Source organism: Cupressus sempervirens, chromosome 9 (genome assembly GCF_028749045.1).
Source record: "Cupressus sempervirens isolate cs-2001-9-10 chromosome 9, ASM2874904v1, whole genome shotgun sequence".
Taxonomy (NCBI): Eukaryota; Viridiplantae; Streptophyta; class Pinopsida; order Cupressales; family Cupressaceae; genus Cupressus; species Cupressus sempervirens.
This window is the reverse complement of record NC_143126.1, coordinates 486,248,699-486,264,583: the sequence shown is the minus strand read 5'-3', so window position 1 is coordinate 486,264,583 and position 15,885 is coordinate 486,248,699.

The window sequence follows — 15,885 nt, the reverse complement described above, 5'->3', positions numbered from 1 at the left end:
TCCAGCCATTTGGTTCCTGTTATGTTATTCAATATCTGAGTTTTTCTCTGCTGAAGCTCTTTCCAAAATTTTCTGGGGTTGTTTTTACCAAGATTAATCAACTCTATTCTTCTCTTGTTCACATACTCTTCTTTCTTCTTTTTAATCAGTTGATTATACTCTTTTCTACTTTCTTTGTTCATGTTCTTTTTACTCAGTAAAACGGTCCCACCCTCCACATTTTACTCATGGATTTCCTTGAATAGTATGTCAAATATCACTTCATTGACTTCAGCTTCTCATGATTTGGGTGAGCCTAATATATAGCCCACGATATATATATATATATATATATATATATATATATATATATATATATATATATATATATATATATTTTGGTTAAAGATATCCTTTTTTTAGATTTTAATTTCTATTATTTTATATTTTTTTAATTAATTTTGATTTGTATTAGTTGTAGTGGTGGAAAGTGGTGAGATCTAGTTTAAGAGTACAAATTAGAAACTATTTTCATCTATTATTATTAAGGGATAGTGAAGGCAAAACTTTTCCTATTTGGAAGAGTGGGTAATGTAGTTTTGATTATCTTTTTTTATTTGATTTATTAGATACAATAGAAATTAGAATGCAAAAACTAGGTTAGATATACAAATTTCAATATAATCAGTACAAATAATAAGCTACAAAACATATATACAAATTCTAAAGACAAATCTTTAAATGGAGTTCCAAAAAGAACCTTTGTCTACAATTTGAGCCTAAGAGTATCAATTTATATAGCTAGACACCACTAACCCAAAGACACTTGAAGCAAATTTTGTGAATGGGTTTTGAATTAGGATGCCATACATATCAATTCCTTGAAAGTTCATCAAAAACGTGTCAAACATTGTGGCTAATCGATAGTGATCATAGCTTTTTGCTTCTTCAAAATCTAGATCTACTTGTTTCGGTTTGCACTTGATGAATCTGTAATCTAAAATTGTCAAAAATGAGTCATGTATACGTGCGTGCATGATAGAGAGAGAGAGAGAGAGAGAGAGAGAGAGAGAGAGAGAGAGAGAGAGAGAGAGAGAGAGAGAGAGAGAGAGAGTTGGATTGTCCAAGTCAAACCCCAAGTGGGATCCCTTATAGCAATGATGATTAGAAGTAGAACGTAGCTTTTATGAGGCATAGACTAAAAACTTTAAGGAGATGCATAATTGATAATGTTATAACTTTGTTATCAACCTTCTTGCCTTGAAGCCTTTTGGAAGGTTAATGTTGTTAGGTAGGAGCTCATGCATGTCTTCACTCATGGAGGAGACACATAAATTTAATCATAAATTCCAACTTGAATATTTCAACACCTAAATATTTGACATCTTTTTCACTACCTTATGCATATTTACTTGCTCAATTGGAATTGAATCATTTAATGTGAATTGTAATTAAGAGATGTTACAAATGAGGAGGGTAAGACTTACTTTTATACTCAACCTCATGAAACAAGTTGACAATTTTAAATAAGGCCAACATCAGGAGCATTTTCGCACTAAACAATCTTATGATCATTGAGGTGTTAAATTTAAGCTTAAAGTGGGAGGACTAGATGACATTAGACATATGTTAATCTCATATTGGTTTTGACAAGGCAGTGACAAAATACTTAGTCATTATTCAACAAAATTATAGTACAAACCAAGTGATAAGAGCAAGTTGAGCAATCAGTGTGAGCCGAGTGATCAAAGCATGTCGAGTATAAGTTGTCAGACAATACATGTCAAGTAATAGGCATAGTCAGTGTCGAGCACCAGTATGTTTCAAGCAAATAGTTAATGTCGAGTCACTCATGAGCCAAGTAAACAAAGTATGCTGAGTCATTTAGGAACTGAGTTACAGCATTGAAGATATAGTGAATGTCATGTTATTATGAATGTTGATGATACTACATTGGGGGAGTACCCTGATCATTTGAGAGTATTGATATGTTGCATTCATGACTGTGTTTGTCATTGATGTCAACATAGCATTATTTCTATAAAAACTGATTGAGTATCAGACAAAGCTCTTGATGGTATGGACAATGGTTTGATTTTCTAGTCGTGCGTAGTTATGGACATGTATGGCACAGTATCCTGATGACGTGGTTAAGTGCACAGAGTCTGAGTCGAAGATGTACGAAAGTTGTACCTGATTTATAGAAAGAAGTTTGAAGACATAGAATTGGGAAAGTAGTTCCTGATGTTTGTTGTCTATCTTGCATCTGGGATCTATGAAGAGATGTACAGTCAGGCAGTGATAGAGGATAGTTAGATGATGATGTTAGCAAGTGCACAAGCCTTAGTATTGCACGTGTGAAGTTTTGTGTAGACTGTGAGCCAACAATGCCATTGTGATTGTATTTAGTTAATTATCTAATTTTAATTAATTAGGAAAGCCTCAAGGCCAACTCAAGGAATTATTATGAAGATATGGTATAAAGGAAAGATGTTTTTCTTGATTGTACAATATATGTTGAGTATTGAGATCGTTGAAGAAGTACGAAGTGCGAAAAGCAGCAGAGTGCTTATTGAATGTGTGAAAGCGATCCAAGGGATTATTGGATGTGAGATTTGAGATCTGGTTACAAGATCTGAAGGAGTAGAAATTTGGTTGACAGGATTGAGATAGAGGAACAAAGTACATTTCAGTTCTACTATTCTGCAAGTAATAATGCAAAGATCATTTGGATAGTGGGTTCATTGGTCTCGCCCTTGAAGTTATTTGGGCAGTGGGTCCAGCTATCTTCCACAACTCCTATCAGGGTTGGAATCTCCTAACAAGGATTCAAAGTCTCCTAATAGGGACTCATATGTACTAAATGTTGTAACAGACTCCTAACAAGGTCTATCCTTTGACAAGGAATATTTATATGAGTAAATCATCTTGTGGGTGCCATCCCCACGGGGTTTTTCCCTCTAATCAAGGGTTTCCCTAGTTAACATATCTGGTGTTATTGTGTATCAATATCTTGTTATGGTTTTAGTTTATATTACTCATATGGTTAAGATTGTTTAAGGTTGTTAATTATGATATTAGTTGGATAACTAATTCACCTCCCCCCCCCTCTCCGTTATATCAGTGGACTATATATTCCAACAATTGGTATCAGAGCTTCAGGTCTCTTGAAGGATAAGCTTAACAACTTTGGGAGATCAATGGTGAATATGTTCAGGAAGGATAGTCCAAGATTCTATGGGGCTAACTGTGATAGTTGGAAAAAGATGAAAACTCATCTATTATGGATGGGTCCAGGATATTGGATCTTGACAAAAAGGCAAAAGACAATCGTTAAAGAAGAATAGCTTGAAGGATGCAGTGAAGAAGAGAGAGATATATTCATGTGTAACATTAAAGCAAGAGAAACCCTACTGACAACTCTTCTAGAGAATGAATACAATCAAGTAAAGTCACTTATAACATCTCATGAAATTTGGAAAGCATTAGAATCTACTTTTGAAGGTGATGATCATGAAAAAAGAATGAGATTACATAATGGGATATGCACATTTCAAGATGCTAGGATGATGGAAGATGAATGTGTAAGAAGTTATATTGGCAAAATATCAGAAATGGTTGCAGGTATTTGGTCTCATGGTGGAACCAAGGAAGATGATGAAGTCATGTGGAAGATCTTGAAAAGTTTGACACCCCCATTCAAGCCAATAGCTCAGATGATACAGCTAGTGATGCCCTGCACTAAGGATTTCACTAAGGAAACATTACTTGGATGATTAGAATCAACATAAGCAGATTTGAGACAGTCTAGAGAATTTGCAAGAATTAAAACAACGTTTAGTGCCCTAAACATTTGACCTAATTTGACAAGGAGTGAAAGCACTCATGGAGATTTTGTTGGCAGTAGCAAAGCTAATGAAGACAAGAAGATTAAAGAAGGAATAGCCCTTCTAGTGAGAAGAGAAAAAGATGGTAAGAAAATCTTTAAATGTTAGACTTGTAATGAATTTGGTCATTATGGATCTAAATGTCCTAAAAGAGAGAAAAAGTTTAACCCTAGAAGAGATAGAGACATAAATTATTTGTCTACAAATGAGGATGAAGAGTATGATGAGAAAGGTCAAAGTGAAAGTGATGATGAATCAAGAATTGTGGCTATCAAGGAGGATGGTCTTGATAAAGAAATTAGAGAAGAAATAGCTCTAGTTACCCAAGTGGAAAAGAAATCTAATTAGATAATTGACAGTAGTTGTTCACATCACATGACTGGTGATATGAATAAGTTTGTTAAGTTCAAGAATCATGATGGAGGTATTGTTAGAGTTGGTAACAATGCAACATGTCATATAACTGAATTGGATCCATCACTCTTGATGGTAAAACTAACACTAATGATGTCTATTATGTTGATGGATTGAAGCATAACTTGTTGAGTATTGGATAGTTGGTGGACAAGGGTTATCTATTGTAGCTCACTGAGAAGACCTGCACTATCAAAGATAGAGATGGTAAGATGATTGGAACTGGCACTAGATCCAGAGGTAGTGTATTGCAGTTGAATCCTACTGAGATGACATGTTTGGTAGCTAAAGTGGATAATAGTTGATTGTGGCATAGAAGATTCTATCACATAAACTTTGATAATATTGTGAACGTTAGTAGCACTTTTTGTAGTTAGAGACTTGCCTAAGATTGTTAAGCCTACTAATGTTGTGTGTAAGTGATGAAGGGTGTTCCACTTAAAACCACAAACTCAAAAAAAAAAAACAAAGAAACAACAGTAAATGCGAGAACAAAATATGCACTTCTTATTTGCGTAGCAAATGCGAAACTACAGAATTCACAAGTATAAAATGCTAACCCACACGGGCACCTTCATTATAGTAATATGTAAGACTAGGTTGTGAACTACCACCTAGAGTTGTCCTAGACAATATCTGAGCCTTTCTTAAATAGGCAATTTTATGTCACCCAAGAAGGTTATAGACATTGAAACTTAATACCTAAGGCCGATGGACCCTAACAATACATATAGAGTTGGTTAGATACATCTTTGACAATTATTTTAGATATTTTGGGTAGCCCAACTTTGAAAGGCCATGACTCACGAACCATTGCTCTAATTGGCTGTTATAGCCACTTTTCAGAAACATTAACTTCTAATCTATAGCCTCAAAAATTGTGCAAGCGCCTTTCCATCAAGTTTTCAGACCTCATCCGAGCATCTAAGGCCTCCAACAGTGAGCTTAAAGTTTTTTCTGCAAATATTTCCTCCAAAAATCTGCAATAACTTCTCCAATACTTAAGCTGGAGCAATAAGATTTTTGTGGTAGGCTTATACCTGTAAAATGAACCTTCATGTAGAAAATGAGAACATTTTGAGCTTATATGACAAACTTACTAAAAATAGCAAGTTCCCATAAATAGTAACCACCCTATCTACTAATCCTTATTAAAATAGAAAAGACTGAAAATAAAATATTTTTGGGTGATGCAAGATTGCTCTTACACCCACAGTGCTCCTACATCAGTAAGCAATGTATTTTGGCTAAGCAGAAGAAAGTATCATTCCCTAACAAGAAGTTCATTACCATAGACAAGTTGAAGATCATTCTCACATATCTAAGTGGTCCTTCTAAAATAAGAGGATTCTACGATGAAAGGTGTTTTATGATTTTTGTTGATGATTTCACTAGAATGATGTGGGTAGCATTTTTTAAAGATAAATCTAAAGCTTTTAAAAAGTTTAAGATATTTAAGAATAGAGTTGAGAATGAAACACGTGTGTTAAGATGAAGTGTTTGAGATATGATAGAGGAGGATAATTCACCTCTAGAGAGTTTAACATATTTTGTGAAGAAAATAGAATCAAAAGACAACTATCCGCACCTAGAACACTTGATCAAAATGGGATTGTTGAAAGAAGAAATAAGTTTATAGCAAAAGCAACAAGAGTGACGTTATTTGAGAATGATGTTTCTAAGACATTTTGGAGAGAAGCAATTAATACAATAGTATATACTATGAACAGAGCACATATCAAAAAAGGTATGGACAAGACACTTTATGAACTATGGTATGGACATTCACCATCAGTCTAATATTTTAGGATATTTGGGAGCAAATGTTATATTAAGAGAGATGATGACATTGGTAAGTTTGATCTAAGAAGTGATGAAGGTATGTTTCTTGGCTATTGATTGAAAAGATGGGCTTATCGATGTTTCAACTATAGAACTAAGACAATAGTTGAATGCACAAATGTAAGGATTGATGAGAAGTTTGGAACTAAAGAAAAGATGGTAGATTATAATTCATATAAAGAAAAGAATAACTCTGGAATTGTTAGACAGAATACTAAAGTTTTGTTTTAGACTAACAATGACTTGCAGAATGATGTGCTAACTTTTGAGCATAGAGGTAAGAGATAAGAGTTGAGATGTCAACTCCTACCCTTAACAGGAATTCGACAAGGAATCACCCGCCTGAGTAGATAATTGGAAGTAAAGATAAAGGCATAATGACAAGGAATAGAGTAAATGAGGAGATATGTTTGATATCTCAAGTTGAACCCAAGTGCACAGATGAAGCGGTCAAAGATAATCATTCGATCCAAGAAATGAAAGAAGAATTGGATTAGATAGTAAAGAATGATACATGGGAGTTAGTTCCTAGACCAAAAGACAAGAATGTGATAGGAACAAAATGGATTTTCAGGAATAAGATGAATGAGCAAGGAGAAGTTGTGAGAAACAAGGCCATACTTATTTGTAAAGGTTATTCATAGCAAGAAGGCATTTATTATGAGGAAACATATGCACTAGTAGCAAGAATGGAAGTAGTAAGGATGATCCTAGCTTATGCAACGAACAAGAAATTCAATGTTTACTAGATGGATGTTAAATTAGCCTTTATGAATGGAGAACTAGAAGAAGAGGTTTATATTGACCAGCATGAAGGTTTTCCTTTATTAGAAGATAAATACATGGCATCAAATTAAAGAAAGCTCTTTATGGTGTGAAGCAAGAACCTAGAACCAAGTATTGGAGGTTAGACAGTTACTTGGCAAAGCTTGGATTTGCTAAGGGTATGGGAGACAATAATTTGTATCTGAAAGAAATTGAAGATGGATTGCTGATTATTGTAATATTTGTTGATGACATCATTTTTGGAGGTAGTGATGAAGCTAGTGATAAATTTGTTGAGGAGATAAAGAATGAATTTTAAATGAGCATGATAGGAGAAACAAAGTTTTTCCTAGGTTTGTAGATTGTGCAGAATAATGATGGTATATTCATTTCACAAGTTAAGTACTTAAAAGATTTGTTGAAAAGGTTTGGTCTGAAAAGTTGTAAACCTATTGGCAAACCTATGATAACTAGTCAAAAGTTATCCAACAAAGATGAGACACCTACAATGGAGTAGAAGAAGTATAGATCCATGATTGGAGGTTTGCAATATTTGACTCACACCAAATTGGATATAGCAAATGTAGTTGGGATTGTAGCTAGATTTCAAGCTGATCCTAAGGAATATCATTTTGTAGTAGTGAAGAGAATATTTAGATATCTGAAAGGGACATCTGACTATGGTATTTGGTATGACAAATCGAATAATTTCACTCTATATGCATATATTGATGTTGATTGGGTAGGCAATATGGATGATAGAAAGAGCACCAATGGTGGAGAATTCTTTCTTGGAGGAAGATTGATTTCCTGGTTAACCAAGAAGCAAGATTATATTTCGTGGAGTACTATTGAGACAGACTATGTTGTAGTAGCAAACAGCTATAATCAAGTTATACGGATGAAGCAGATGTTGAAGGATATCAGAATTGAGATTGAAAAACCTGTTATCATTTACTGTGATAAGACAAGTGCAATGAGTATGTCTAATAATCTTATATTGCATTCTAAGACTAAGCATATATCTATTAAGTATCATGTGCTGAGAGAGAAAGCGATATAAAAGGAGATTTGATTGGAGTATGTAAGCACTAAGGATCATATTGTAGATATCTTATGAAGCCTTTTCCTAAAGATACATTTGATTACTTGAGAGGTATGCTTGGGGTTATGCCCCTGCCTATTTCTGAGTAGGTGATGCAGAGAGTGCATTAGTCCAATGGTATAGAGAACTATTATTTGACTGGACTAAATGATGTTGCTTCCCATATGGGGGAGTATCTGGTATGTACTACGTCATTGAGGACTCTTGGTATTTGGCATTTTCTATTAAATAATGTCTTTGGACACTCAAGCTAGTTGATGACTTGCAAAAGCTTATTTACAATTGGTACATTGAGATTGTGACCTTTGATATTGATGCCAATGGGGGAGAATATGCATGAAAAACATTTCCTAAAGCATGCAAGAGAGTATCCATGAGATGAGGACATAAGCAACAATAGAGTACTACTTGGTATTCTTGGAACTTAGATATTTTTCATCTATGTTGTCATCAATGCCAAAGGGGGAGATTGTTAGCATGAATGTTGATGATACTACATTTGGGGAGTATCTTGAGCATTAGAGAGTATTGATATGTTGCATTCATGACTCTCTGTGTGTCATTAATGTCAAAATAGCATTGTTTCTGTAAAGATTGGTTGAGCAGGAGACAGAGATCTTGATGGTACAGACAATGTTTTGATTGTTTGGTTGTGTGTTGTTATGGACATGTACAACACAATATCCTAATGATGTGGTTAAATGCATAGATTATAAGTTGAAGATGTATAAAAGTTGTACTTGATTTATAGAGAGTAGTTTAGAGACAGAGTATTGGGAAAGCAGTTCCTGATGTTTGTTGGCTATCTTACATCTGGAATGTAATGAAGAGATGAACAGTCAAGCAATGATAGAGGATAGTCAAATGATGATATCAACAAGTGCACAAGCCTTAGTATCACGCATGTGAAGTTTTGTATAGATTGTGAGCCAACAATGCTATTATAATTGTATTTAATTAATTATCTTATTTTAATTAATTAGCAAAGCCTCAAGGCTGACTCGAGGAATTATTATGAGGATATGGTATAAAGGAAAGATTTTTTCCTTGTTTGTAAAATATATTTTGAGTATTGAGATCATTGAAGAAGTGCAAAGTGCAAAAAGGAGTAGAGTGCTTACTAAATGCGTGTAAGCAATCCAAGGGATTATTGGATGTGAGATTTAAGATCTGATTACAAGATTTGAAGGAGCAGAAATCTAGTTAATAGGACAAAGATAGAGGAACATAGTACATTTTAGTTCTATTATTTTGCAAGGAATAATACAAAGATCATTTGGACAGTGTGTTCACTAGTCTTGCCCTTGAACCTATTTGGGTAGTGGGTCCAACTGTCTTCCACAACTCCTAACAAGGATTCAGAGTCTCCTAATAGTGACTCATACGTATTGAATGTTGTAATACACTCCTAACAGGGTCTACCCACTAACAAGGAATATTTATATTAGTACATCATCTTGTGGGTACCATCCCCACCGAGGTTTTCCCTCTGATCAAGGGTTTCCCTAGTTAACATATCTCGTGTTATTGTGTATGAGTATCTTGTTTTGGTTTCAGTTTATATTACTCATATGGTTAAGATTTTTTAATGTTGTTAATTGTGATATTAGTTGGATAAACTGATTCACCCCCCCCCCCCCCCCCCCTCTCAATTATATCAGTGAACTATGTAGTCTAACATTGCCGAGCATTAGAGACTTCAATTGCCAAGTAAGCAGTTTTGGACATAGTTGTTTGTAATGGCACAAACTTCCATGTAAACCATTTTTGGGCTGACTTAACAATTGTTTTACGATTCTATAAGATTTATACAAATATATATTATGAATCCCTGTGTAGTACATGCAACCAATCAAATTGAAGGATATTCTAAGCTGCAAAATGGATCAAATTCAACCATTGATTCTAACTTAATACTAGAAAACTTGTGTTTACTTAAGGAGACAAACCCTAAACAATTTATAGTGTGTAAATGAAAAAAAGGAGATGCAAGAGAGATGAATGCTAAGAGTAGGGAGCATTTATAGTGGCTATGGAGGTTGTGATAATATTATGAATTATAGATTCAATTAGAGAGAATAGAGGAAAGTAGAGAGAGGATTTAGAGAAGGCATATTTGATCAAAAGGATCAAGTATACACCAAGAAAGAGAAGATATAACATCTAGTAAAAGAGTGCTAAACAAAGGATCATGGTGTTAAATCAACCTAACAAGTGATGCAAAGAAAATCTCTTAACATAATAGTCTTAATAGGCTTGTGTAAATCTCTTAACTAAGTGCTTGTTTTATTTCAAGTTAAAGTCCTCTAATAAGCCACACTATTAGCAAGATGTTTAAACCTTTTAACAAGGTGAGACCTAACAATCTTTGTAAGCCTTTAATAGGGTAGATCATAAGTTTATGGTCAAACTTCTTATAATCTTAATTGGCTACACTTTACAGCTGTAGTAGTGAAGATTTGTGGGTGTCATCCCCACTCCAATTTTACCTTCTCATTGGAGAGTTTCTAGGTAAAAAATTTATTATGTTATGTGTTATTTGTTTCATGCTATGGATGAACATGTGTAATTAACTATTTCAATTTACATGTTAAATTGTGAGATGTATGTGTGGTGAATGTTTTATGTTTAAAGTTTTGAAGTATTGATTCACCCCCCTCCCTCCCTCTCAGATTTTACTTTCCCATTGTTATAACAATTGGTTTTAGAGCCTTGTTCTTTGGAAAGGAAAGCTTTATAGCTTTAAGGAAAGATCTTGAAGATGGAAGTCTACAAGTTGGGAAAGACTATTGAGAATTAGAAGATTGAAATCTAGCTTGCCCTACACTAACTCATAGAAGCAAGAGAAGAACTACAACATTCATTAAGGAGAAGGAGAAGATAGCTATTGAGAAAAATTACACTCATTACCAAGAGGAAGATACTACGAAATTGTTTACAAATGGAAACTCAAGTGATTTTGATGTAGCTATTGCATATCTAACGGAAAAGAATGGTGCCCTAACTGAAGAGGTCATAAATCTTAAGATAGAATAGGAAGTCCAATCAGTATTGCTATGTGAGGTGATCGAACAAAAAAAGAAAGTTGAGGAAGACAAAGGCATGATTGAAGATGACAAAACAACACTAACCAATAGACTAGAAGAGAAGACATCAGAGGTGCAAAAGATTTCTAACATGCAACTGGATACAATGAATCAATTGATGATTACAGAATTGAATGGAAAGGACATTGAGATCATAACCCTAAAGTTACAAAATGAATAACTGAGGAATGAACTAAGAAAAAAAAAGGAATTTGTTGAAAGTTTCAACAAATCTATTGAAGCCATCAAATACTTTGAGAAATTGTTGAGATCTCCTAAATCTAACAATGATACTATTGGATTGGGATACACTGGTACTAAAGAAGGAGAATCATCTAAAAGTGGTGAACAAAGAAACAACAAAGGTAAGAACTACAACCCACTTGTCATAATTTTGAAAAGTTAGGTCATATAACAAATGTTTGCAAGAGCAACAATGCAAATCAAAACCCTAAGCAAAAATTCAAGGGTTATCGTCATCAGTGCAACAAGTAAGGGCATCAAGCATATGAATGCAGGACCAGGACCTTAAGCACACCAAAATTTGAAGGATATTGCCACAATTGTCAAAAGTATGGACATAAAACATATGAATGCAGATCTAATGCCAATTGGACATCAAACAAGTAGACAAAGGTAGAACAAAATGGAAAATCCTACAATTGGGAGTACAATACAAGGTATAGTTGTCACTATTGTCAAAAATATGGACATGTTCCTAAGAATTTCATTATAACACATTTCATAGGCAATTACAGTAGATGGTTGAATGAGACTATAGGCTTTAGTTGTTTGAAGACTGGTCATATTAGTAGAAACCGTCCAACTAGATCACCAACACCAAGAAATGGAAATAATAAAGGTAAAGAAATGGTAAATATTGAGAAGGTCAAAGTGCAGATGAACAGGACATGGAAGAAGAAGGAATATTGCAACATAGATGATGTCACTTCATCTAATAGATATGGGGATCACATCACCCCCAACTAGGCAATCAAAAGGTATGTGTGGGATTGATATTTCATAGTTATATTATACATTAGTTCCAAGAATCTAAGATATGAAAAGATAATATATGCATGAATTATGATGCAAAGTATTAATTAGAACCTGGAAGAAATCTATAGTTTTGTTAGTTTTCATGTTGTTGTCAAGCATGAAAGGTTTCACATTTACTACCGATCGTAAATGGAATTTCAGTTGTTACTGAGTAATGAAGGTTTGGTAGTATTGGTTGAGTTTTCTATGTGAACCAAGCATAGTGGAAATCATGTGTATGCCGAGTGCATTGGAAACCCTATGGTGACCAAGCTTACAACCATGTAAGAATTAAACATTTATTACAAAATTTTAAGGGTTATATAGTCATTTCTCAGCTCATTTGCATTCACTAGCAATCGAAGAGAGCACAAAAAGCATGAAGGCAAATCACTATAAGAGATTCTTGCATTTGCGAACCAAATTCAATTGCAATTTGACATATTCATCAAATTAGAAAGGTATTTTACTGGTGTTGAGTTTCATTGTTTGAATTTCTGTGAACCCTGAGTATCATATACGGTAGCTAGGTCTTTTGCAAGTGTTCGAAAAGAGGGAAAGGAAGTGTTTAATGTGTAACTAATTAGTAATGATGTAAGGCAACCACCTTTCCATGCAATACCTAAAATTTCTTATAAAGGAGACCTGTTTGGTGCATTATCGATGATACCACCAAAAGTTTTTATGATTCAGGATGTCAATTGTTGTTATACTTGCAAAGTTGGAAGTATAGAAGATATGGAGATAAGGGATTTTTACAATCAACTTTGTGTGGATGGAGTCTTAAGAGAAGAGAATAAGATTGTAAAAAAGAAAGGGTTGACCCATGCTCTAGATTTTCCTAATGTATTCAAGATTGAATGGATAAAGATTGTGCTCAGTAGAATACATGATGACTTCATATGGTTGGAAAATGGACCAATTTAGATCACTAAAAGGATCATCAATTGAGTGACAGGGTATCCTAACCTAGATAAACCTAAGAGCATGCAAAGTGATTCCAAGGAGATAATTGAGAAGAACATAGGTGCAATATGGAACAAGAGGGGAATGTCTATAGATTCTATCTGAGACCCCCTAATTGCCTTTTCTATGAGTGATAACTCACAAGTTCTTTCAACCTAGTAGAACAAATAGTGTATTTTGCATGGCAATGGATTTGGGATACAAAATAGTGAAGAGAGACCGCACCTATGACCTTGTCGAGTTACAACTTCAACAACTATCTAAAAACTTGGAGGCCACAAGGAAAACAAAGAGTACATCTTGCAAACTTGGCTCTTTACTAGTTTGTATATTATTTTATGTGTAGAACACATTTCCTACATTTGGAAAAGTTGCTTGGAAGACCAATAGGTCTATTACAATTCAAATTGCAGAATTCAAAGAGTAACTTGGAGATAACTTTGAGTCAATAATGACTAGTTATTTTGAGGATTTTAAGAAATCCATGAAATAGAGACTAAGGATGCCTATCTCACTAGTGGAGAGACATTACAATGATGTTTTCTTCTTAGTTGATGTGGACTATACATATGTATAGCCAACTATCCTAGGGTCAGATGGCTTAAGCCCTTGCCATATGAGATCAATGTAGATGAGGCATCCACAACTATCACAACTTCACTAGTAGAAGAAATAGATAAAAGTGCCACCTCATTTGGGAACTATGAGGAAGCCAAGTCTAGAATTATAATTGACTTGAAATAGCTTTTGTGGTAAGGAAGAAGAACAAACTTGTGAAGAGGTTGGAGGAGAGATTTGGCTAAGAGGGAGAAGAAGATGAAGATGAAGACGATGAAGAGCATGAACTAGTCCAAGCACCTTTGGTACTCACTCAAGGACAAGGAGAAGATGAGGAAGTAAATAAAGGTGTTGAGGTAGAAGAAGCCGAGGAAGCACCCAAACTAGCTAAAAAGAAGAAGAGAAAGGCTAAGGAGCCTAAAGTGGAGAAGCCCAAGAAGAAGCTTGTGAAAATTTCACAACAAAAGCCAGCAGTACCTGCTACTAGGTCTAGCACAAGGTCAGCCACCAAGCAAGTTAAGGTTGCTGAGAAACCAAAAGGAAAGAGGGCTATTACCTTAGCAAAGCTGAGCCAACCTACAAAGAAGACATATGTGAGGAGAAAATACACCCTAGTGGCCAAGTCAGATGAGGAGAAAACAAAATTTGATGACATGAGTCAATTCAAGATAGTAAGACACAATCCCTCCTCTAACTTAGATAATTTGTGTGATAATGTAAAATCAAATGCAAATTTATCTAGTTTTGCACACATTGATTTTGATAAGTTAGTAAAAGTTGAACAAAATACTATTGAGGAAGCCATACATGTGATTATGGCTACATTCAAATCAACTCTTATTGAGATTGCTAACTCCCTACCTAAGATTCTATATGATCAAGTTGAGCAGAAATGGCAATACAGTTTACAAATGAAGAGACAAGTTAGGGAATCCACTCTAGCCTAAGTTATGCCAGAATTGGATAAAAGGAAGATTACCAAGGCTATGGAAAAGAACAAGTCTAAATTTTCTCCTAAATATAGAGCTTTCCAAATATTGAATAAGCAGATTGAGGATGTGGTAACCAAAAGCACAACTATTTGGAGATCCATTTATGGGTTACCCACTCCTATAAGAAAAGATAGAGATGAGAAAGATATACAAGAACCTAAGCAAATTGAATGAGAGACAACAAAAAAAATACAAGAGGTATCAATAAATGATGGTAGTGTGGTAGGCATTAAGGAAGCAACAACAAGATGAGCATAATGTACAAGATGTACAAGTGTTGAATGACAGTCCCCCACATGTAGACCAGGTGAGTCAATAGGACCCAATACAAATCAAGTATGTTCCTGTCAATTCTTCGCATAACATCAATCCTTTAACTGATGATGATTTGAAGAAAATCTTAAAGGATTCCACCATGGAAACACAATTATGCACAAGTCCTGTATTGGTGAGAACATATGAAATTGAAAAGGTAGAAGTGGCAGTAGTAGGGAAGAAACAAGTTGACACACCCAATGTGCTCCCTACAACTGCAGAGATAGAAGACCAAAGTGCAAGTAGAAAATAGCTAAGTGATATTATTGCAACACAAGTAGCATTGTCTCTAGTGCCACTCATTTCAATTGAGCTAGCCTTAGTTATATTTGAGAAAGATGCAACTAAAGTCAAACTAGGTCAGAAATCCAAATTTGTACCTACTCCACAAACTCAAGTTGAAGTACAAATACAAGTAATACAAGATGATAAGTCTGAAGAATTAAAGGTGACTACTACCCCAGAGAAACAAATTTCCATACAGACTCTGGTTACCTTACCAGTTTTCGTTACTCCTACTACTAGTCAAGTTCTTCAAAGACTGAACACTTATGCCACACCATTGCAAATATCAAGGCCAAGTGTAGAAACATCAAGGAGTTCATAAGAAATATCTTATGGAGATGTAAGCCTATACAAGGTGATTGAACTACCAAAGTTTGATCTTAACATTATCACCATTGAGTAGATGAGCATTCTATAGGAAGCTCTATAGAGGAAGAAACCACAAGTTGTTAATAAGGGAGCATAAGCAAAAGAAAGTGCTTCATGACATCAAAGATATATTTCTTGATGCTTCCAGTCTTCCAACTACTAATGAAGAAAAATCAATTATTAAGCAACTAGTGCATATTATTGATAAGATTAGTGATGAAGACCTAGATTCAAATACTAAACTATTAGAATGGTTTGGAAGAAAATTTCACACTAAGCTACTT